Genomic DNA, 27,279 nt, shown 5'->3' on the forward strand with positions numbered 1-27,279 from the left:
GAAAAAACAAAACACCCAACCACTGGCTATTACAAAATCTATGAGCATCATCAGTTGTGAATGTATATTGCCATGGTAACCATTTCTGGTTATAAGCACCTGTGAATACTCTCAAAGTATTCACCAACTTAGTCTACTTTCCATAGTTGATTAATGGCCCAATGTTTTGAAAAAGACACTGTGTAAAAAAAACTATCCTCACAAACATTCACAGTTGTTAAAAACTGTACAAGATGTTACTGGAAAAGTGCAACTTTCTTCATTAATAAATACTGCTAAAACAGCAGCTCTTCAGTGAAGGGAAAACAATTGTAAGTCTGTGAAAGCTGGACATGTTTTGACACTTTTTATTCCTTCAAAGTATGAGTGAGGAGATAACTGCTGCCAAAGCCAAACTGCCCTGACCGTATCAGGTCTGATTAAATCAGAGGCAGAACGGTTCAGAAGGGCTATGATTCAAACCACAGTCGACTGACCCATCTTTAAAAACGAGTCACTCCCAGCTTGACAAGGATGAACTGTCTCTGGACCTAGTGCAGCAATCATCATTTCAGTCCCATCTCTTTATGGGCTAAACAAATCTATCTGTCTTAACAGATCACTGGAATTCTGAGTGCTGTCAGCCGCACTACAATTAGCAGTGGTCAATACATGAATCTTAAACTGGAATGGCATTCATTCAATTAAACAAGAAGCACTTTTACAATGCCTGTCAGTGATCCAAATGTAATTGCCTGCAAAACGAGTTGCAGTTATATTGCACTGGATATTTTATTGCACTCCCAGAGGCACTGCTGTTCCTCACATTATTATTATTACCATTATTAGTGCATTTGACAGGCAACATTATCCAAGGCGACTTACAGGTGTTACAGGGCAATATAAGGTTACAGTGCAAAAACTATGACTTGACTATGAAGCCAGTCTGTTTATAAAGAACGTGTATCTTTGGTAAAATGGAAAAAGGTCAGCCAGGGTAACTGATTGAAGGAAAAGAATGGAGCGAAAGGAGCCCCATGAATCATTAAGCTTGAAACAGGAGCCGCTTCAAAAGCACAAAAAGAATCAATTCAGAGTTGGTCATAGAGGGAGGCAGATTAGTGCTTGCTGATGCAGACAAATGCAGCATGGCTACAAAAACCCCACTTCTCAATGCAAACAGTGCACTTGTAATTCCGCACATGTCTGGAGCACATGAGGTAAGTTTCAGATCGGGAGGCTGTAATATGTTCTACTTCCTTGCGGAGGAGAAAATACAGAGACAGGGGCCGAGAGTAGATGAGAAGTGCTTGACTGCATGCTGCCTTGAAAACAAAATCAAGAATTGCAAAGCTTGACATGTTAAGTACATTGCAGCTATGCATAATAACATTGTAATTATGTGTAATTACATGTGTATTTACTGAGTAACGAATATGTAAATACACAGTAATTAGAGACACTTACTGTAAAGTGTTACCCAAGAGGTATTACAGCAATTACAATAGTAAACATGTTTTGACTTCACTTGATTACATGGGAAAATGGGGTCTAGTATTACTTATCTTAGAAACCAGTGCTGATTCCTGATAAGCAGCATTCATGTTGGGCAACATTGATAAAAAAAACAATAACAAGGTTTACCTCAGCCTTTTCTGGGAACAATGCTAAAAATACCTCCAGTATCAATTACTGTCAGGAGCCTGCAGCTTGAGGTTACTGTCAGACTGAAGCTGAATCACACAGACCATCTCTTCATCTGGTATCATTTCTATGACGCTGACTACCTCCCTGCTCCACATGCACGACTGTTACAATGCCAATCCGGGATTAGAAGTTAGAGATGATAAGATGCACCGTTTATCAGGAGGGTCTAGGAGTCTGTAAAGAAGTATTTAATCATAGTACATTGAAAAGCATGTCCTCATGGATCCCCATATTACAATTTAAAAGGTATTACTAAAAACGACTATTGCAAACAGGATAGCCAGAGATTTCAATGAAGCTTAACATTGCTTATATTTCATGCTCTGACCCTAACTTAGTTTCGTTCTACACAAGATGAATCAAGGCATAATTGGAAAGCATCCTTCTTTCCAGAAGAGCATGTCGATTCTAATCTAATTAGTGGTCCTATTTACAGGATCTCTGTTGCATTTTCTCTTTGGGTAATGCCAAATACATCTGAAAACTCAGAATCATCTCTCCCTTTGCACCATGGAAACGGCTGTAAAATCAGGAGATCAGCTATTTAGAGCTGCAGAACAATAACATGCCAGATAGAAACAGTCTCCATGGACTTATTGTAACGATGCGAAAATGCATAGGCTGTTCTCAGTGTTCTTTTCAAGTTGCAACCAGATCAACACTTCAAAGCAGCCAATGGCACTGTTAAATCATTAAAACATACAGCATATGGGAATATGGCATTCCCTTATGGCTCTGACATATTGTAGCCACTGATCATACATAGTCACTCTGCTTTATAAATCAACGCTCTGAAAGATAAGACCACACCCTGACTAGTCCACATTAGACAAAAGACTAAATATAATGCTTTTAGTAATTAAATGCAAAACTACATCCAGTGTCATTGTAGATCCATTCCCTCATTTAATAATATTGCTCATTGTTGACTCTTCCTTCTAATCAGGCGATCATTGACTGCACCCACCCTGATTATCCCAAATGTTCAGAACGATTTGGGTCTTTGGCGTGGCCTTGCCTTATAATAACACAAATAACACATCTTTACATTTTAAATGATTTAAAATCTTGCTTAAAATACCACTAATTAAATCACATTAAATATAGATGGAACTTGCTTTGATGTTTAACCCAGCTGATCCCTTTAATGGAACAGCACCATGCTGTATTAATACAGTACTAATGTTTTAATAAGCTGTAGTTTTTTTCTTTGCAGTGACATGAAGGATTACTGGCAGAGCATAACAGTTTTCTTTTTCCATTGTTAAAATAGTGTCAGAGTGTGGGAGATGTTTAATGTCGCCTGAGGCAGTTCAACAAATTGGCTCTTCTGATTGTTTTAACTGTTCTGTGAAGCTGTCAATGAAGCTTCCACGGCTACAATTTAATATAATGCATTCAGTGAAGCAAACAGCCACTCTGTATAATAAATGCTTTGTTTTTCTCTTATCGTGGTTCTCCCGCTGGCTCCCTTTTTCTCCTTGTTTTCCAGAGAGACTATAATAAAAGCTGAGACAGCCATATAGCTTATATTGTATTCTAATGTGGGTGATACTGTTTCACACTTAGAAGCAGTGCGCTGCTCCCGTAGCATTGCATTGAAGCCTATAAAACGTCAGTCAGGCATACAGTATGAAAGCATTTGCCTTCCACAGTCAGATTAACGTTGGTTCTATCTTAAAATGTGCTCACATTGTCTTTCATGTATAGTACATCAAACCTGCACAATTTCATACTTTGCCAAACTTGACAACAGCCAGGCTAATGGGTATTCCGGACAGCAAGAAACTTAATCAGGAAAGACTGATTTCACTATTTCACTATACAGAGAATGTATCCTGTGCAACATTGTATTTGCCATTCGAGCTGGGAGTTTCAGGTTGAAACTGTGAACAGACATATAGTATTTAATTTGATACTCTTGAGTGTTACCATGGAAACTGCCCTTTGAGACTCTGCTTGTCTGTAAAGTGTATTTTTATTCAGATATACAACAGCACATTTATTGACATAGCTTTATTTGAAGATCTATGAATACCGTTGTGATTACACACAGTTAACACTAGCTTTACTGCTCTTTAATTCATGTTGAATGCATATGAAATAACCATTCATTAATGATACATACAGCCCTTATTCCTCTTACTATAAATCAGTGTCTGGCCATGCTAATGCTGTCCATGTTCATGATGGATTTGTGTTAGATTCGGGTTCAGTATGATCAACTATCATTACTTCATGTTTCATAACCGCAGCGTCACACTTCTTTAAAAAACCAACAACTGCTCCAAAAGCTGACAACGGTTGGAATTGGACTGATAGTGGATTGTGAAATTTGAAAGACAGTAGTCACTGTGTACTCAAACACTAAGTGCAGGTTCTAAGCAAGCTGTATTGACCAGAACAATGCATTGGACTGGAAGTTATGGTCAATAAGTAACAGGGATGTGGCTACAGAAGACCTACAGCTCTGTATAGTTCCAGGTTAAGACCAGGAAGCACGGTGACAGATTAGATGATTTTAAGAAAGCACGTCACAGCTCCTTTACAAGGGGAACCTGCTTAGTAAAGCACAGGCTCTCCTCCCCATTTGCACAGATAATAAACGACACACAGCGTGGTATGGGTTCCGTTACACTACAGTGCTGTATATTATGAATTCCAACCCGATACTGTCACGCTGCGTTGGACTTGCTACCTTCTGTATGTAATAAAAAATGTGTTTGAAAATTCTAAATGCACAGCTAATCATTTTCATTTGGAATAAATGCCATCCTCAAGGAACTCCAGCACAGCTGTACTTACACAAACTGAAAAGAAACCAGGCTTTTTGTATCAAGGAACGCTGGTAGACCGTGATGTACTGAGATGATAAGTGTCGCACAGATGGATCCAATTGTGAGACCATGATACAAAAGGACAGCTCTCACCCCTGTTTAAGTTGAAGCCTGAGTAACCACAGCTCATGTTCATTCTACAGGCACCGGGGAAGAATGGATTCTGTGATTATTGAATCCTCTCAATGTAACAGGACTTGCAACCTGGTCTGAATTCAAACCAGAACAGAAATACAAATAAAAAAAAAGAAAAAGATCAAAGTACACTACAATGTAATAATTCGTTCAGGCCTGGCAATAACATTCTAGAATGTGATGGAGAGGTCAGAAACGGGATTTCTGAGCCATGTACCAAATACTGAACATTAATATTGCTACAGCAGCAGTTCATTCCCAATTTTCAAAAAGTACAGAGGATGCCCCTTGGCTTTGTAGAGACAGAAACTTTTTTTATAAATAAAACCCTGCCACAGAATTTTGTATGGAGTTACTGTTGCATTATCTTTGCCAGCCTTGATTTAACGTTTTTCATAAAGAAACTCATAAAAAGGGTAAGAAACTGTCTTCTACAAAATCAATTTAAATAGTCTTCAACCATTCCTACAGTTTTATAATTGAAGACTCCTTGCAAGTGAATGACTATTAATAGGCTGTACTGGCTCAATGACTGCATGTAATGTTTCAGTCTACAAAGACATGCAAAAGATCTGATTGAAATAAGTTAATGTCCCCTGCCTTTGCATACTTTGTTCAACAAAGAAACAACCCTACTGCATGAGGTTTGCTTCTTTCCAATACTGTCTCCAAATGAACTGCAGAGGATTCTGCTGCCCTCGACCAATTTCATTAGCACACCAGTGCTTTTAAAAGACCCAGGCTGTTTGAAAGCAGCCCGGTTTTACTTACAGACATTCACATTAAAACAAATGGAGATAAAACAGCAATGGGTGGGGCGAGGATTAATTAATAATACACCGATCCAGCTGATGTTAAAACCCACATTATGGAACAAATAGCTTTTCACAGCAGCCTTGATCACAGGTCGAAGAATCGACTTCCTGATCTAACATAGCATGGCTTTCGACCAATCTGTTCATCTCACAGAGAAAGGGGCATTTTATTTTCATCTGGATGATGTATCGACCAGTAAACAGTTTGGTAGCAACTATCAGGATCAGTTAGCTGCCTACTCTTTAAATGTATAAAGTAACCTTTGTAAATAGAAGAATGTGGCCTCGCTGCAGTAGATAATGAATGGCACTATAATGTAGTCTATGAAGTAAAAGTGCGTCATGAGTAAGACTGGTGCTGGGTGTGCAGTGTGAAATAGTATGAGTCAGAAGATTATCAGACTTAACCTCACGCTCACAGCGTTTGGGAATAAATGATAAGCTTTGCCTATATGTAGTAGTTTGTTAAGGGCACACTGACTACTAATCTTAAGAAATGAAATGCATAAGTGGCAAATTAATCTAACTGCAGAACTCATGCAGGCTCACATCAGAGCGTCTGACTGCTGTGCTTGCTTTGCAGAGACATGATGTTTTTTCCAGTAAAAAGCAAATGATTTACAGAAATTGCTATCAAAGGAGAGACACAGAGGCAATGCGGCTTTCGTAAATTTAATTTAGAAATCCCAGACACAGGTGGTTCAGGCTGCTCAGATGTAGCCCTCCCCTAAATCACTGATGCTAAATGGACTCAGGTCATTTTGTAATTGAATTACTTGGCATTAAACACTGTTCCGCAGGTTATTAAAGAGACAGGCAGTTTCCTAATCAAATTATTTTTAAAAGCTACATGATGTGACTCTTAACACAGGGGTTGCACCAGTCTATGCCTCTCCTTTCTGCAAGGTGAAGTTGTTTCAATGCACATTCTGTAGTCGCTTCTGAAGAGCAGTACTCCAATCTGTGTATATTTTGGGTCCGTGGGCCACAGGCTGGAACCTCTGTTTTGTAGAATTTGGTATTTGCTTTGAAATACATTTAAGAACAGTTATTTTGGGTATTAATTTGTTGATTCAAAATTGAATTCAATATGCACACAGTACCATTTTATAAATTGTGTAGTTGCTAAATGACTTTAGAGATATTGGACCTTGTTTGATTAGACTCTAATCACATCCTAAAAAAGCTCTATTTACTGCTCATGTACTTAAATTAGCTTCAATAGCTTTGAAACATTACAATATCTCTCTCTCTCTCTCTCTCTCTCTCTCTCTCTCTCTCTCTCTCTCTCTCTCTCTCTCTCTCTCTCTATATATATATATATATATATATATATATATATATATATGCAGATTAATAATTATATATTCAATGCAAATGAGCTAGTGCAATATATCAGATCTTTAACTTGCCCAAATGAGCCTGGCTCTTTTGTACATGGGTTAAGATCTGCACTGATGTTGGAACCCCCTTTTTTGTCCCTATCTGACTTCCTCAATAAGAGGCTGCCAATACAATACACAATCATAACTAAACACATAGAGTACCATGCCTCTACTGCGCATATTGCAATTTGAAATGCAGAATTTGAATGAGCGTTGCCTCACCACTGATTAGGAGGACTGAAGATCAACAGACCTTCTGTCAAGCCGATTGCCTCTTTCTTTACCTGTCAAACCTCAGCAACGTTTTTGTTTTTCCACGTTACTGGAAGTGAGGGCCCATCTGGCTATTGTCTGTTGGGCCTTGTTAAGCGCCTGACCAGTAGAGGTCATTTAAACGCGTTGAAATGAAGTGAACTTTCTGGGCATTTCTCCTCCCTAACCCCACAGGAGTGCAAGGGTCCATGCAGTGCTGTCTGTGGACTCTAAGCCAAGAAAGAAAAAAAAAGCTTTATGTTTTCAGGTTCCTATCTTCAGCGCAGTATGCAGCACTGCTATATCTTCTGATGGCTCGATTTATTTCAGATCGGTCCTAATGATCACATCATGAGTTTTCTATGATGACTGTGCTCAGTATGTTGACATCTGTTTGTAAAAGAACGCAAGAGAACTTCAAATGATGGTGGTTGAATCTCTGCAGGTTTGAGATGAATGCAGTTCTTACAAACAGTTGTTTATATATATATATATATATATATATATATATATATATATATATGCAGCTTGCTTATTGGTAAATATGTTAATGCATGTATCTTTAAAATATACACATTATATTTGCAAACTGTCAAAGCGAACCAGCTGTCAGACTTGTCGTGTAGATAAATAATGGGTAGGATTAACTGGTTGGAATGAGACAGTGACAGATCTTTTACAGGGTTGTGGTTTGCATGACACCATCATGGAGATTAACGATGTAGATGTTAAACCATATTTATGAAATTGCATATTTCACAGGATCAAAGAAAAAAAAAAGTTAACAAAATTGGCAACAACAACAACAAAAACAAAAAGTTATTTCAAGAAGTCAGTAAGTCTGTTTTGTCTAACTGGCAAACAAATAGATCTTTTATGAACTCAACAGCAGTAATGCTTAAAAGGTGTCCTTGATTGAAAGAACATCAGCTTTCAGGGTGAGGTATGAAGAGAAGGGCTGTGTTTGAGTTCAAGCAGCTAGTAAATGGCATCACCTTCCTTTCGGAATTGAAGATACCTTTACTCTTACTGTAATGCGTGAAGCTGGAAATGGCAGATTATTTACTGCAAGTCATATAATAGATTGCTTAAGTTCGGGGCAGCGGCTTCAGTCTGGGATCCAGAAATAAAAAACAGTAAACAGCCAGGATGGATGGGACCGCTCTGCTGTACATTTGGCGAGATTCCAGAGGGCTGAGACGTTGGATTGCCTCAAGAAGCGTGATGTCGTCAGAAAGCAGAAGCTGTGGCAAACCAACTGATTGAGACAGGATTTCATTTCTAGGTAGTCCAGAAATAGATGGGCAGGAAACAGGGATGAGACAGTGAGCTCCGACCAGGATTCGAAAACACCACAAAAGAGTAAAGCACAGTGCGAGTACTTTTTCAAGGCCTACGGTTAATGTACTTTTTGACATTGAATTGTAAAGAAAAAGGTCATTATAAGTACAATTGCCATCAAATACCTACACTTTATTTTGCTGCATTGAAGGTCATTCAAATGTTCAAAGAATTGCTTTTTTATATAAATACTGCTTTTTGCAAGCTATTTTCTTGAGTGCTGTCATTTTTTTTGCGTGCCTAGCTATTTTCCTGAAAAAAAAAGTTTTATACAAGCTTGCGAAGTCAATTTAGTATTTAACCTTTACTAAGCTCAAATGCATCTATGAAACTGAGCAAATGTTTTACGTCTGTTGTTCTGCGTGATAATGGACTACCTATTCCATAGTGGTTTCAATAATTGATGGATAATGATGGATGAGGCTGGGTACTGATACTGTGATTATTCCACCAATGAGAATGACCCTGAGATGCTACATCAGCACCATGAACAACACATCAGACAGTTTCTGTAACACATAAACATGGTAACAACAAATGCCTGTACAAGACAAATGAACTGATGGTTCCAGCTGTTCTGAAAATGAATTGATGTAATTCACAGTTGCTATAGAAAGTGTGTATCAGTGTTAATTCTAAGAAAACATTGGTAGGTGCAAGCAACAGGGATTCTTAGATCTGAAAATGTGTCCATCGTCATTAGCCCTGTTGCACACGAGCACTTGTACAGTATGGCAGTCTGTTTGGGGCTGTGGCATTATATTAAACAACAGAAGCTCTGTGTTGTGTTCAGTATTATAAAATCATGAAGATAGTTCTATCTGTGATAACTACCAGTGAAGCATTAACATCAGAAAATGCTGCCGTGGCAGAGCATGAGGTTGAGACCTGTTCCATATTCAAAAGCTTTTAAAAAAGAAAAAGTGAAAATAGGCTGTTGGTTTCACTGTGACTCAAACTTTTTACAATTCTGAAACCTGCAGAACTTTCACTAAAGGAGATTCACTTTCTCAAAATTCTGTATTGACATTCTTGATTTCTTCAGTCCATTAGAGCACAGCATTCCGTAAACTAAAGATTAAATTGGTGATGGCATTTGTTTTTTTCCTACATGGTACTATAATAACTGTGCGGTGGTACCACACTGGTTATGCAATGGTTGTGTAATAGACGATGGCAGCACAAAAGCTGTTGCAATGGCGCGGGTCATTTTCATACTTTAACATATTCTAAAACAATACACTTTGCCACAGCACCATGTCAGTGCCAATGTGCTACTGTAGCATGTGGTTCAATATGGGCTTCAAATCCCATTGCGTTTATACTATGAACCGCATTGGTAATATAATGCCACCCCAATGGTCTTTTTTTAAAGCGTTTCTTACAGTATATATTTCTCTTAAGCAATAAGTGACTGCTAGTGCCTTTGTACAAGTAGACCACATTAGGAAACTGAAGGCGATTAATGGTTTAAGCATGTTTCTTGGGTATGATGTACTGCAGATGGTTCCATTTTGAAGTCCTTTTCATTGTGTTTAATTCCCCCCCCCCCCCCCCATTATATTTATTTTAGTGCTGGAAATAAAGGTCGTTCAGGTGCAGTAAGCAATAAAGAACACAATAACCCTGCCACGAGTCATGGAAAGAGCTCACTTTGAAAGCCGTTAGAGAGCCCTATAATTTAATGTAGATTCCTGTTATTTTAAGTACTATCATTCCGGGCACACTAACACAACTGAATTAATGACGCATCTCTTGTATCGCGGCGTCTTGCTTTCCAAAGCTTACAGTCTGTGTCTTTCATGCTCATCTGAATCACAGATCCCAACAGAAGTATTTTCTATTCCTGCAAATAGCTTGTTATGCTTTAGCAGCCTCTGTATCACCCTGACGATGCTCTCAGTACACTTGCTTTATTTTCAGTCGTTTCAGCACCGACAGCTGAGGTGAAATGGACAGAAGATTTAAAAGTTAGTCAATTGCAGCTGACAACCCAAGCACTGTAAAACTGTCTGAATCTACTAATGCAAGCCTAACATATTATAACATCTCTGTACTCTCTGTAGCAGTCTACAGCCATATAAACAAACAGTGATCAGCCGTCTACTGTACTCTCGGCTGATCTTCATGTGTCTTTTCTATGCTCAGCTACGGAGAGCATTTATGCTACACTACACAATGGGTTCCTAGACTGTGATAATGCTGCAGCCCAGTGATCAGGGAGATTAAATCTACACATTTTTAATAAGGATTGTCAATGGACAAAGTTCATTTTTGGTGTACGGTGCCATCATGCAGCGTTTCCAAACTCCACTACTCCTGCTAAATATGCCTTTTCTTCCGTTTACGCTTTCAAAGGCAAAAAGGGGCATCCTGCCGTGACAGCCCATGAGGTTGAGAACTGTTCCATCATTCAAAAGTTTTGGTTTCATTGTGTAAAGCTTTTTACAATTGTGACAGTTGCAAAACTTTTTACAATTGTGAAACTCACAGCCCTCATTAACAACCACACATGAAGAGAAATGACTCTTCCTTTAATGTCGTGCGTATCCACATGTAATATATATATATATGTATATAAATCTGGTGATTTCTCATAAAGGTGCAGCAAGTCAGCTCAGTCAGTTAATCATTCTTCATTAATCTTCACTTACAGTCACACCTCATTATCTTCTATTGACTGGGGGTTTTTATAAGGTAGTCCTGGGGGCTCAACAGTAATAAATTTCATTCCATCATCCATTCTTTAAACACCATTAACTCATTACAATAATTGCGTTAAAGAGGTACTTTATCACATTCTTTTTTTTTTTTTTTTGATGAATTTGAAGAAAAACCTGAACACCTCAAATCCCTCGAATTATAAAGACAAGAAAAAAACAGGTCTGGCTTAAAGGTGTAGTACAGCAGAAAAACAGACTGCTTCCCCTTTGATATCTGAAATCCGTGTATCCTGAAAGTCTAGCAGATCCATGCATCCACGACTGTTTGCAAAGCTCAGTATTATTTTTGTGTAATGCAGTTGCTTTTAAAAGGGGGGGTTTGCTCACAGCAGAATCTCATAGGAGACTTTCAAGGCATTCAAAAGTTTTTGCTTTCGCATGTATATTGCTGAGCTGAGATTACTGTCATAATGTGCAGCCTTGAGTACACTCCAAAACATTTCAGTCGTCACAACAATAAATAACTATTCACAGTGAAGGTGCTTGTAAAGTACCACTGGGGTGTCATTACAGTACATTACCAGTGCATTCCAACCACTACAGCATGACTAGCAAAGGCACAATCACGGATAAGGAATTTCACGCTAGAAAGTAGCCAGGACTAGGAATTGGTACATACCATTATGTGAGTACTCTATGTCAAAATATATAGCTGCTGCTCTTGTGTCAACATAGCTCTACAGTACAAAACCATGTTACTGCTTCTGTAAGGCCACTGGACATCATGTGGTAGTGAACCTGAGCTGAGCGTTGGAACATGTATGTCAGGAGTTGTATGAAAAGGTCATACCTTTAACTGGGCTCTGTTGCCCCAGTATACAGTATATTGTTCTGTCATGGAACTGAAAAGAATGTGACCTTTGAACTGTGCTGGCCCTACCAACTCAATCCTAGGCAGTTCAAATTCTCCAGACGAGCTGGACGAGCAGGTAAAGGCAGATATAGAGAAAAAGAACGTAATATTGGATTGGCAGAACCTAGAACCACTCAACCATCATAAAACAAATGTGATGGCACAACTCTTTTCTATTCGCTGTAAGGGGATGCTGTGGTTTTTTGTTGTTCATCCATTTTTTCATATTGTTACGGTTAATTAATTGCAGTTATAGTTGTAAACTATTTAGTTGAGAATATATTGCAATGAGAAATTAATTTATGCTGAAAGCTGCCTTTTAAAAACATATGCTTCTGCTTGCTCCCACTTTACAAATGACTTTGAATTAAAGTTTGTTTGTTTGTTTTTCAATTTTTTTAGTGACTGCCATTTCATTTGCTTTTGAACAATGCAACTCATTTGATATTCGCTTTTCTTTAGACTCCATCCATTTGGATCAAAGCAACTGAGGTCAGCCTTACTGTACAGCTGAGGGATACAGTAACATTTCAAAGATGGCTCCGAGTCTGTCTTCAAATGGCGTGCGACATGACATAAATCGCTATTAACGACTTTGATTTAAGTTTTAAAAAGGGTTACCAATTCACCTCCGAATATGAGCTCTGCTGCATAAGAGGCATCCCGGCACTAAAAATATCCTCAAATATAAATCAGTTTATTAAAATAAGTGGCTATAGCTCTGCACTCTTTCCACATCCTACAGCGGACCATTAAGCAAATGAAATAAAGGCATCTAAGCCATCTTTCCAGCCATCCCCCCCCCCCCCCCCCCCGCTGGTGATTAAGAGCGCAATAGAAATGCTATTAGGCGGCATAAATTGCGTGGGCTCCAACTAACTAACTCAGCGAGACAATAAACAAAGGTCATTTATTTCAATGGACTGCCTCAATGTTCCTTGGAATTTTGTAGGGAAGCTGGCATTAAAGATTCTCTTGATCTGCAGGGCAAAAGCCTGCCAATAAGAAATAAAACCGAATCTGCAAGTCAGTGTGGTTTCGTACTGTGCATGTATATGGAGTGGTACATTGCTCCGAGTAGACAGGATTATCTACTACCTGAGGAATGCATTTGTGTAATGATCCATGCTGGCATGTGGAAACAGTACATCTTCCTCCAAGAGAATTGCAGTGGATATTTATTTGTAGTGCTGACATTCGTGGAGCTGCTCTTAATGGATCTCCACCAAGCGGCTGGTGTGTTAATATAAGACGCGTGCTGGCCTCTCCACTGGAGAGCATGCTCTTTAGTTGAATGGTAAGATGATCGTCTTTGAGCCGTGTGATTTGTGCTTCACTACAAACAGCCTTTCCATTCAGCTCATTGGGGTGAGATGCCAGTTCCTTACAAGCTGCTTAAAGGATAACTTCACAGCAAAGGTAGATGTGGAAGGGCAGCCGAGCCGACAGGCAGGCTGGAACAGTTTCATTGAACACAATTATTTTTATTGTCATCTAATTAGTGGCTGATCAATATGGCAGTTGGTTTCACCAGCCGTGTCAATGGTGCAGCTTTCAGAAAGCCTCCCTGTCCTTTGATTGCTAACCTCTTGCAAGAGTAAGTTGGATAGGGAACTAAAGTATACACAGAAGGGCAAGCATTGTGGGGCTCATAGCGGTTAATGGCCTTTCTCTGCTCTACTTTCGTGGGGCAGGGAGACAGCATAGGTGTGAATCACAGAATTTATAAAGATGAAAACACACATTAACATCTCTAGTACTTTGTGATCATAAAAGTACCCCCTTTCCTTAAATTAGAGGATGCATTATCAGCCCATACAAGTCTAAAACTTAAATCCGAAGTGATTTAAAAAAAAAAATAATAATAACGTTATGCTAATATAACATTTCCCTGGCACACTGTTTTGAGGCAGTCTGTATTGAGATTTTTTTTCAGCTTAATGGAGGCTTAAGGTGTAAGTAATGTGTAAGTAGTGGCATTATTTATTTTTAAATAGGGGTCTATAATCTATTTTTAATGTATGGTCGGGCGTTTAGCAGAGTCGATGGGAATTTGCTGCGGGAAGAAGATAAAGATACTGATACTGAATTTGGAAACATGAGTGAATGTGTAAGTGTCCGCGTTGAATTGTATTAAAACACATTGATTAACGTTTACTTAATGTCTTTTATTGTATTCCTGTCATGAATGTCAGCCTACAGAGGATTAGATTAAGAGTACCACAAGGGTTAGACATGGTACTGTGGAGCGAGTCACGAGTCAACCGAAGCTTATATTGGCTTCACAGGAGCAAAATATGTTTTGTTGAACAGATAAATCAAAAGAAGTGTCTAATAAAACATATTGCTGCAATACAATCCAAAAGCATGTAGACGTTTTAATGCCTCACCCTACTTCACAGATTAAAAGAGGTTGCAAAAATAAGCCTAGATTTTAAAAAAAAAGCATATTTCACTGTCTCTAATTCCTAATAAAGAATGGGAGGAAATTCGATGCATATGGAGTTCAATAATTTTTAGGTTAGTGAAAAAGCATTAGAAGAAGGATGTGTGTGAGGAGGTCTCTTACATATTAAAAACAGAGTCTTAAAAATGATACCAAATGACACAGGTTACCAATGGAGACCCTGCAGAATGAGTGAAATGCGCTCTGCTGTTAAATACTCCATCGAATCGCCATGTGGCATATTATCAAAGCCTTTACCTCCAGCCTTTAAATAACTATTAGACCGTCTCTGGACCATGTTCTGTAATCTGCAAACGCTCCACTATGTTTCTCATTTCAGAAGAATTCAGCACTCTGAAATGATGTGGCCCTGTTTGGTTTGTTACATACAGGAAAACCGTTTTGAAATCCAGACACCAGAATACATGATTCTAGTTATGTTTCCACTGCTTTGGTAGAAACATAAAGGGACACCTCGTTTGACAGATAGTAAAAACAAACAATGCAGCGAGTCAATCAAAAGAAAATTAATATCCTGGCAAAACCTGATACACACTAGCTCAGATTAGCATTCCCATTCTTAAAGAGTTCTTTTCAGAGGCTATAAAAACATTTTTCAGGGTATCCATGGAAACTGGGCTATAAGGAAGCAAACAATATTTTAAAATTGCACATTGTGTTCATATTGTACCTGAAAGCAATCATATATATATATATATATATATATATATATATATATATATATATATATATATATATATATATATTTATACAGTATATAATCTTGAAGACATCCATGCACAAGAAGAGGTGCCGACCAGAAGTCACTTTATATACCTCATCTCTGCAAGTATACATGGTTTATATGTCATTGCTGTTAACTAAAAAGAAAAAACACACTCATGAAAATGATATTTTTTTCATATAACCTTCCCAACTCTTATTTTGAGAGAATCAAATTAACTTTTGAGACAGGGTCTGATATGGGAAATACAGCTAATGTTTCATATTAAGCAAACCTTGTGTGTACTATGTGCAAAAAGGGCAAGTTTCATATGAGTTTATATAATGCAAACACAATGTTTATTGCTTTTTCCACTTAATGAAATTCCCCTGTCAAACACATACCACTGTGTGACAGTCAGCGTCACTGTTATGAAATGCGATTCTAATAGATTCCCTGTATTCACAGAGACATGTGTATGTAGACTGAAAGGGATGATCATTACAATGGGTAAAATATCTTGTAAGCTCCCTGAGAAGCACACACAATACATTTAGTCTATTGTTTCAATGATATCTCCATGAGGCTTTACAGCCCTACTCCATGCTGACAATCGGCTCTTTTTAGGAAGTGATGCACGCATGCTCCGAATGGTGTCCTGTATGAACAGCTTTCATTATAATAATCCCATTTGCATAATACGTGGAAGAGTGGAGATTCGCTCTGAAAGAATAGGATTTTTACTAAACACATGGGCTGGCTTCATAAACCAACCAGTGGAAGGACTTTCTATAGCGGAATTTATCTGAATCAACATTTAGATCTTAATCTCAGAGGCATCACACAGGAACTCTAAATATTTAATGCCTGCTACTTGATTGAAGTATGTCTCATGGGGGCTTTTAAACACAGAGATTTGCAGTTTAAATGTGTGCTATTCGTTTAGAGGTGAGACAAACTATATGACTTTTACCAAACACTTGTCATTTTGAAAACAGTCTCTCACACTTTCGTTACCTTGCCAATTATTGCAAAGTCGGAAGAATAATAAGGCTTTTAAAGTATTTGTGTCCCCTTTATTGGCTCCGGTTCTCTTCTGTTTCCACTGTATCAGTCATTCATTCCTTTGAATGTGGATGTGGAAGCTGAAGACGCTCTATTTGCCATTCCTTCTATAAAACGCTACCAAAACACGCTGCTGAGTTACAAATTAAACCGTTTTTAACAAGCTGATTAAAAAACAGTGTTAAAGCTCCATTTGTAACTACAGGCTCATTACCTTTTAACAGCACTGCCTTCACTTCGACACAGCAAGGCAACACAACCACTCAAGGTGTAATTGAACCAATCTTAGCATCCTTGTCTAATTCCACACAGAACATCAACTGATTATTAACAATCACTGCTTCTCTTTCCCAGTGACCAAGAAAGAAGCAGGCATCTTCCAATGCAAGGTGGCTTCGGCACATTAGAATCAGGTACCTGATTGATTGGTGGTAACTAATTGAATCGATTCCCTGCAGCTCTTCCAGACACTGGACATTGACCATGGCCAGCGAGTGTGCAGTTTGAATGACAGGACAATGAGCATCACAACAGTTATACAGAGAGCAATTTAACTGTGCTTGGCCCTGGCGGCTTGTTTCAATTGTAAAAATTAGGTCATTGATATCCTTAAGTACTCTCAGCTGTCTCCACAACCGTCCAATTTGTTTCTCAGCTATTATACCTTGACTTCCAAGTAACTAAGAAAATGCGTACGTTATAAGCCACCTCAGTTAGTCCGATAGCGAACCATGCTGACAGCATTACAAAACCCACCATAGCACTGCAGCTTATACGAAATGTCCAGGGGCAATTGACCGCTGAAACCAGTTGCAATATAATTAGGCTTGCTCCTAATTTTCAGGGATCATAATAAACCACTCACCTGTGAGTGTGTTTTTGATTGAGGTCCTTTATTGGAACACCATGAAACCTGGTTATTATACAACAGGTTTAATCTTTTTCACTTCAATGAGTAGTTTCTGAACAGCTGAGTGGAGCACAGATACGAGCATAGCATCCAAAGTCGATCGGAAAAATGGCTTTTTTCAATTGATTTTCCTTAGCTTGGAAATGACTGCTCCGCTGCATTCAGTCAGCTGCCAGTAAGAAATAAGAATACATTCATAATATCGTTTTAAGTACAGCAGCAAAGTCCCTGCAACCTGTTGTATATTTCACAAAGGTATTTCATACTGAAAGCATTGATCAGTATATTGTAGTTTATGTTTTGAGAAAACAATGGCAAACTGCAATTTTTTATGTGTCACAGCAAGGCTTTCATTTACCTTGGCACTGAAATGGTTAAACCGTTAGGGCTACACCCCTGAAAAATATTGGTTCATAGCAGTCTTATGAAATATTAAGAACTGTTGAACTAACAATTGCAACTTTTAGGCATCCTCGATTAATGTACCGGTAAATATCATTTGATTTAAAAAACAGCTGCATAAAATATCTTTGGGAAGTGGTGAAGTCTGTTTCAGGTTATTTGCTCAGATGAAATAGTTGGTGTGTTTTGTGAGTAATTCATTTAATGGTGTTTTTGTGTTTTGTCAAGTGTTACTGGCCTTTATGAATTGTTAAAAACCTCCTTTAAAAAATGCACTGTAAAATTCCTTTGTTTTATTTCTTTGACTTTGTTTCTGCTGAGTCTGGAATAATAAACATAAAGTAGTTTGCACTCAGTGGAAATACAGATGCATTTACAATAAAAGGATACAGATGGATGCAGCTATGTCTTTAGAGACATTCCTTAAAGACAGCAGACAAGCTGGCAACACTTTACATGAAGTGAATCTAAGTACTGTGTATTTACCTAGTGGTTACTGATAAAATGCATGTGCTCTTACACATACAGTAATCCATCGCGTATCCGACTGCGATGGGTCCAGAGTAAGGGTGGATATGTAAAAAGTCGGATGAATGAATCCTGTTTTAAATACCATTCACAGCTGTAACAATGACTATATCCACGCACTTATTGTTTTGAGATTCAGCTTGTATTAGGGAACTCCCCTAAAGCCCTTATTTAGAAAGATACAGGGTATTAAAGCACATGTATTTACTATGTAACTACTATGTAACTACTATGTAATTAGAGACACTTACTATGAAGTGTCGCTATTCCGCACCAGTTGAAACTGGAGTAGTACGTTGTTCAGTATTTGTACATGTCATTTGAATAATACTTTGTAACGCTCACCCAATTTATATGTCTTCAGTAATAGCCATTACAGACTGCTGTAAATGTAACCATGCTGTTTTGAAAGATGCTTTCAAATGACGACCTGCATTATACATTTCATTATGATTGTGTGGTTGTGATTACTAGTCAATTCAGAGTACCTGGGACTAGATCAGTGAGAACCTACTGTACCTTTGCATTGCTATGCTGTGTGGGTGTATCCGTAATGTGTGTTGTTGTGGTTTCTTCGTTTTATTTCGGTGTAAAAGTGAAATTTGTTTTGTAAGCTGATCATTGTCCCTTGGGTGAAAACAACAAAACTAGCCTCAGATTTTCTTTGCTTCACCTCAGGATAAAATGATCAGTTCACAAGCAAACTAAATCTTTAAACATGTCCTAGGCTGGCATATTAATAGTAAGGTGCAGAACTCTGCAAAAGATGTTTAATAGGAAGCATGCACTGTACAGTATCATAAAAAAAACATTACTGAAGCAGATTGACAAACTACAGTACAGCCAAATTTGTATTTCATTACCTGCTTTTTTACAGTGTCTAAAAGTATCAGGTTTAGTGAATTGCAATTTCCACAATGTTATGAAGAGGTGGCATACCAGACCCATTTCAAAGCAGATACCATGGGCACTTTGGATGCTCAGTTCAAAATACTCACAGAATAGATGCCATGAGTTCATTGCTTTTTGTCATCTTATTCCCAGATAGAATACCTGTGTCAAATTCATGAACCACCGTTTTTTCAAAGATGATTCCAACCTTTCATTTGAACCTTTTTGAGACTTCACAATGGAGACAAGCACTGATCTTATCTTACCGAATGAACGCCAGCAGCACTCTTGAAAGCGAGTGAATTAATGATAGAGATGTGTAGTCTATTGTGATTGAAGCTAACAAAGCAGTTACCACTTTATCACTGCACTGTGTATACCCAAACACCCTCCCATATTGCAATGATAACGCAAAACACCAGTTAAAGATCAGAATTATACTTCTGTTTTCATACATAGTGCTGAAGATCAACTTGCAACCTCTGATCCCACTGTAAAGCCAACCTGCTTTTCATCTGCTAAACCTAAGCAAGGGAGATAACTGAGCTACTGAATACTGGAGACACGAGCCCAGCCTGGGAAGTCTTTGTCCAGACTTGTGGGTCGCCTGGTCAGACAATTCGTAAAATGCAGTGCTCGCTATGTGCCTGAAAATCTATTGTTATTTGTTTAATAATAAACTACCTTTGTCCTCCTGGAGTATAAACTCATATCTATTTTCCACACGAGACTGAATGCCGATGAAGTTTCATTGCTTGTCAGATAAGCCTGTTATTCCACATAATACATTTTCAGAATATGACAGAAGCCATTCACCTTGAATGAAGATACATTGTATGTCACAAAATGTCATTATCTTGGTCTTCTAATTTTACATTCAAGATCTCTTTCTATTATGTTTTACTAGCATGTGTTATCAATACTAGCCCACATGTACTGTTGTGAAATAATCATAATTGATGTTGCAAGGACTTACTCTCTAACGTTTTATATGCCATATAGCTCTGATACTTTGTCTTTCTGACAGAGTGCAATATCAGTCTTCAGGAGTCAGCAGTAATGAGCAATTCAATTAAAACTGCTTTCATTATTGTAATGATTGCTATATGCAATTAGGATTCACCAAGACTAATCTTTGTCTTACTGAGGGCTAGCTTCCCAGCTTCATTGCAGTCTAAGCAGGATTACATTCAGAAAAAGAAACCTGTTGAATGCCCAGCACTACATAAAGGTCAGAAATACTCAACTCTGTTAATGTGCAAATGTCTGTCAATTATTATTATTATTATTATTATTATTATTATTATTATTATTATTATTATTAAATAATAATAATGGATATCTAAGAGTAAAATCAAGTACAAGATACAGTGAATAGTTATAATTAAGAGCAGTAGTAGAATATGGCAGGGTATGGAGCAGTTCAGTGCAAGTACATGCTGATGCAAGTACTGGTAGAATAGGGTGCCATATAGTCCAGTATAGTGGAGAGCTGTGAGGTTTACAGATGCTGTGTGAACAGGTGTGTCTTGAGGAGGTGCCGGAAGGTGGTCAAGGACTGTGCAATTACCCCTGATCGCTCACACACCCCAATGCATGCCAACACATTTGTTTTATGCCTTAATAAAACAACGTCTTGTCTTTGCATAGTTTTGGACGTCTTATATAAAGTCCTGGAAGAGAAGATCTTAAGTTGGGCTTGCTGATGTTATACAATGCCTTGTTGCCATGGTGACTTAGGCCTGAATAGACAGGTCTTGTGTGATTTCAATTAGTAGCCTTGTATTGAGCAGTGTTATTATGATTGATTTGTGACCTCTCTGGGCAAAACCATTCTTCTCTGAGCCATGCCGCTATTGTAAGGGGTAACAATTGAATTGCAGTTTTGTTCTCTTGTGTTTTGTCTGGCTTTGTATGATATAACACACTGAGGACATTTTATGCTATGCATTTTACCTGGAAAAACATGTTTTTTGCTTTTTTGGGGGTAACACTTTGCATGAAGTGTCTCTAATCACTGTGTATTTACATGGTAGTTACACAGTAAATACCTGTGTATGTACACATAATTTCAATGTTATTATGCATAGTTACAATGTACTTAATGTGTACATTTGTTTGCACGATATAACCCTAACCCTATCCCTAACCATAACCCTTCCCCTGATACAATTGTGTGCTTACATATCTCTTGCAAAAAGATTTACACATTAGCCTTAAGCCCTTATATACCTTTAGCCCTTGCATTTCATTACCTTGTTCCATATATGGCAATACCTGTACTTCATCACAGAACATGTCAGACTGAATGAATTCTGCTTCAGTGCTGCATAGCTCTCCAAGCAATAATAATAATAATAATAATAATAATAATAATAATAATGAAGGGAAACGTCAATGGATTACGCTACAGGGTCCAAGGTCAGAGCCAGACCAAGCTTTCTAGGTTCATCTGTATTTTGAAAAACTCTCAGAGATATATATACCATATAAGCTCACAGCCTCAAAGACAAAGGAACAATTTGCTGGTCAGACAGAAACATTAAAGTTTGATAAAGGTGAATACATTTTGCCAAGAGCTGGGGAAAGTGTCATTTAACTGAAGTATGTTTTTTGTAATAAAGAAACCTACTCAAGCTTTAACACAGAAACACAAACAATGTTCCACCAAGAAAAAATGCCTTCATTAAATAATCCATTAATGTAAAAAAAATGATAATTTTCTAATGAATAAATGCATATTTATATGACTGGAAGGGACGTCAGACAAATACAAATGGACACTTTTTTTTTCTCCTCAGCCCGTCACTCTCCATACATTGACGTGAGGGATCTAGCAATGGATGGGCGAGTTATTCATTACACAAGAAATGAATGCAGCAAAGAGAAACGGCACAGAAGTGAAGGAATTTCAGATAAAGCAACCGCAACATTGTTCACGTGCTATGTTATTAAGAGCTTGGAATCTAGAGAATAGATTTCGTACCATTCACAGGGTTGTCGATAAATGGGGGTGTGTAGGATTTCGTACCATTCACAGGGCTGTCGATAGATTGAGGTGTGTGGGATTTCGCACCATTCACAGGGCGATAGATGGGGGGGGGGGGGGGGGTGTAGAACCAAAGACCCCCCCAGTGAGAAGAACAGAAGCCTTAAAAATAAATTATTTCATGTGACTCTATCACCCACGAGTGCTTCAAGAATTGTACAGCTATGGCCAAAGGTTTTGCATCACCCTGTAGAATTAACAAATTTGTCTTCATAAAGTCGAATGAAACCTGCTCAATAATGTTGAGTTAACAGATTGAATTACATACAGCTTTTGAAGTTTTTCATATGCTTAAAGAAAAACTGACAACAATTTCAAGATGTGACATTTCAAAATCTAACATGAAATTGTTATGGCTCCCGGTAGACTTTTGTGATATCCTTTTGTAGTTTCTTTGATTACAAGACGTTAAATTAAATATCTAAATGATTTTCATATAGATATTTCAATTGGTTTTTATTATGTCTCAGACCTAAAATTTGAGGTGATGCAAAATGTTTTGACACAGCTGTACAAGAGTGTATGAGGTCAGTGTTGCATTCTTGAAGGGCTCTCAGGACCACAGGACACTACTGAGTATAGTACCTATTCCTATATGCTTTCAGGAAGACCTAGTACTGTGCACTTACAAAACTGTACACATGCAAATGAATCGGTTGGTCTGATCTGATGTCTCGTAGTGGGTTTAAATGAATGTCTTTGTACCACAATGTATGCTGTAATTAAGAATACTTTTATCTGTAGACTTGAGATGAATGTTTTAGGTAAGCCTCGCTTTGCAGTGCAGATATCTATTGGGAGTACTCAAGGATGTAGCTGTTAGTTCTACAGAGCACTCCCCTGGTGACACATTGGCTTCAAATATGCACTGTTCTAGGAGGGATTTTTACAGAAGTCATTAGTCCTAATTTATTTACAGAATGTGGGTCAGAAGCAATAGCATAGATAAATATTAAAAGACCACCCAATGGATTGAAAAATGGAAAACACTTCCAGGCACATTAACTGCATGTAGTTACACTGTACTTAGTTTTTATTACAGTAGGAGTGCTTAACTTGCTGCAACTGTGGCGGTAAGGGAGGGCTGAACTTAAAATGTCGCTTGATATCAAACACTGTTGACAGAAATTTATTTCATAAAACATAATCCATATCTAACTGTCTGCTTCTGTCGACAGCAGCAGAGCCTGTGTGTGTGTGTTTTTCATTTATGGGGTCAGATATCTAGTTAAGGCTGTAAGGATTGTATTTGATTTATTTGACTGCAATACGATTATTGGTATACTAATGCTTTATTCATATGACCCGATGTTGTGTTATGCATAAACAAACCGACAGTCAAATGTTGCAAGGAGAATATCCATTGAATCCATGAGTAAAAGTCATTTTTGTTTTTTTCTTTAACGGAGAAAAATTGCATTTCATTGTCGTAAGACTTAACCTGTTCATACACTGTACTGTAAATACTGCTCTGAGGGGATAGTGTGCATCTTTATTATTTATTTCTTAGCAGACGCCCTTATCCAGGGCGACTTACAATTGTTACAAGATATCACATTATACATTATTTTACATTATACAGATATCACATTATTTTACATACAATTACCCATTTATACAGTTGGGTTTTTACTGAAGCAATCTAGGTAAAGTACCTTGCTCAAGGGTACAACAGCAGTGTCTCCCACTGGGGATTGAACCCACAACCCTCCGGTCAAGAGTCCAGAGCCCTAACTACTCCTCCACACTGCCTCCACACTGCTGCATCTTATGGTAGTCTTGCCAGTGGTAGGCATATGAAAATGTCACCACTGTAGTATCAAGCTGTCAGCATTGTAGCTTCCCTCTTAGTTTTGAACTATGTAATTTCCAAAACTGCACTGAGGATTGTTTGGTAAGGGTGTAAGCAAACGAGTTACTTCAGTACACCCTGATAAGCAGTCGTGAAGAAATACAGCCATTTAAAAAATACATTAGCTGTAATGTTGCTGGTAATTGTTTGGGCATTGATAGACCGATTGATAGTTTTTAAAGAGGATATACGCTGAAGGTGCAGTAATGGTTCCCTATAAACCTGTAGTTGGGGAAAGAAAGCCCATTCATTTTCATGATTCCTCCCACACTAAGACACAACAGTAATTATCAAAGTCCTGTGTTATGGAATCTAACGTTGTGGCATAATTTTACCTATCGATCGACCCCAGACCCATCCTGTGTGATTTATGACAATAACTAGGGAGCCAGGCACTCTGCAGTGTACAAAGCGCTCACAAACTTTATGAAGCTTTGTTTGCCTTCAAGGTTAATAGACTTTAAATCACATTGTGCAAAGGTGCTGGTGTTTGCTGGGTGACAAATGGCCTGCTGGTATTGAACTCTCTGTCGCTGGTGAAATGAGAAGATTTAGTCAACCGACAATCAAGCCCTAAAGGAAATGATCGCAAGTGGACGGTAAACAAAAGCAGTTTAATAGTCCCAAAGGGTGGAACACTGATTTGCATTTGTGTGCTTATTATTTTTAAAAAGCTGTTCCACTTGTCTTGTGACAGGTAGCATGTTTACACACACTCAGTGATGTGAACAAGCCCCGGCTCTTTCATTTTGCAGGACCACAAAGTGCCCCCACTCACTGCCACCATCTCCATAGCGCCACCAGTAACTACAGCTCTGGCCAAAGGTTTTGCATCACCCTATAGAATGAACTAATTTTGCAACATAAAGTCGAATGAAACCTGCTGAATAATGTTATGTTAACATATTGGATTACATACCATTTTTGTAGTTTTTCATATACTTTAAAAAATTAACGGAAATTAAAAAAGGTGACATTTCGAAATCTACATGACTGTTACGGCTTCCGGTAGTAGACTTTTGCGATATCATGTTGAAGTTTCTTTGATTACACGAGTAAATAAAAGATCAAAATTGTGTTCAGGTGGTTTATTTTTTTTAACTATTCTAGGTGATGCAAAACTTTTGGCCATGGCTGTACACTACGGCCTAAATTAAATCAACATTTATGGAGATGCCATAGCTATACTTTATAATGGCTAAGGCGGCGCTGTAATTTTGATTTAATCCAGGCCTGCGTTACTAACGCCATTAACAATGCATCATCATGCTTTTAAAACAGGATAGTCACTTAGTTAATATGCACACTTTTTTTTTTTTTAATGTTGGCGTTAAAGGGCATTTTGTTGCTTTGGGTCTTTTTATGATTCCACGGAGACCTATGTTTTCCATTCCCTTTTACTTTGACTGGGGTCTTATTTATTATGAAAGCCTGCCTTGGCAGAAGCAGACATGAATGAGCCTGCCTCTAGATCCTCAGGAACTTCTGAAGACAGCTGCCCTCGCACACATCATTCTAAAGCTTGAGTTAATAATTAAAAATGCTGAGCAGAACCAACATCTAAGCCAACATCAAACATGAATCATTCTGTCAGAAGCAAGGTGTAAGTCTAGTCGAGAGCCCTCTCCTTGTTGAAAACCTTTTCAGATTCAAATACAGTTTACTTAAAGCTTCAAAGAACCCCATAGCTCCAGCTGTGCACCTTCCCTTGTTTTGTAGGTCTCAGATGTGAAGTTTTGACAGAAACACACATGCATATAGCTTTAAATACTGTAGCTATAGCTATTTACACCACCTGAAGGTATGGAAACTTTCTTTAACCTACTGTGGTATCATTTTTTTTTTAAAACATTTCACTAAATGAATCTTTAGAAAACCGTGTGTGCATTGTACTTCATTAGAAAACGGAACATTGTTCAGCAGGTTTCATTTGACTTTATGAAGAAGCAAAATGTGTTAATTCTATAGGGTGATGCAAAACCTTTGGCAATAGCTGTAGACTGGAATTCTCTCATTTTGTGTCCATAATGAACTTCTCAGCAGCTATTACAGACGTGACACCTGTAACAATAACCCACTAAACCATACACTCAGAAGCATGTAAGAAAGCTAAGTACGCTCAGACTGTATTAGCTCAGAGTGGACAGATAAAGATAAAAAAAACACTTTTCTGTCTCTACTGTTCTCAGTCCAACCCCACGCATTAAATGTAATTCAAAGCAAATTGATAATTAAGATTTTATCCCACACCACATTAGTGTATCTCAAAAAGCATTAAGCTCTGAGCAAAAAGCATCTGGATAACCTGAAATCAATTTCAACATATATCTGTTTTTGAATCCGAGAGCTTGGCCTAAATCATTAGTAATGTATTTTGAGATATCTATAACTTCAATTAAATATATATCTTCAAAGGTGTGCAGATAGATGAGCCAAATGCTATGATGTTGTAGGAGATTGTGATAAAAGACAATACTGCTTAGAAGGTACACAATATAAAGCTGAATCAAAAGTAACCTTTGTTTTATCCTATTTTATGCCTTCTTCAAATTCAGTAGATTAAACATTATTTTAGATAGATTCTGATACATTCTGTTGTTTGTTATTTTTGAATTATTTATGCTCTCTCTCTCTCTCTCTCTCTCTCTCTCTCTCTCTCTCTCTCTCTCTCTCTCTCTCTCTAATGATTAGACAACCTTTCCACTCTTGTTGTGGGATGCACGTTGCATCAATATGTTTCAGTTAGTTTGCTTTGCATGCTCCGGCAATAGATTTTAATACTTTATGTATTGCTTTCTTGTACCTGACATTGCAATATATTATATAATCATGTTTCTTAGAGCGGTTTCCATTTACAGTCACGTCTGTGAGCTCTTGTGAGAAGCAATATAATGGAAAATTAGAATCACAGTATGAATTGACACGTTCCTGACATGCAAAACCATTCCTCTCTTGTTTCCCAGTGCTTCATTGATTGCACGATTGAATAACTCCTGTGTGACCCCCAGTGCTGCCCACGTTGGGGGTGAGGGGGCAAGCGGGAATTCTGTCCTGGGCCCAGGCATCCTGGGGGGCCTGGACTGGCCGATTTATTTATTTATTTATTACAGCTGAGAGGATAAAAGAATGCCAGCCTTCCTACCACGTGCAAATCTATTACAGTTTATTACCCCTCGCATTCCAAGAATGTGCACAAGCGTTTACTTAAAATGAATAACAGCAATGCCATTAAAATAATCTCATCTCGGAGAGGCGGCGCTGGCAACATCTACACGGGGTGCAACTGTACGGCATCATTGAAAAAAGAAGCAGCTCTACTCCTAAACGCAACTACAGCTCAAGCATCTATAGACGGTTAACGCTAGCCATGCATACAATTGAATTC

Source organism: Acipenser ruthenus, chromosome 40, assembly GCF_902713425.1.
Source record: "Acipenser ruthenus chromosome 40, fAciRut3.2 maternal haplotype, whole genome shotgun sequence".
In the NCBI taxonomy this organism is placed as follows: Eukaryota; Metazoa; Chordata; class Actinopteri; order Acipenseriformes; family Acipenseridae; genus Acipenser; species Acipenser ruthenus.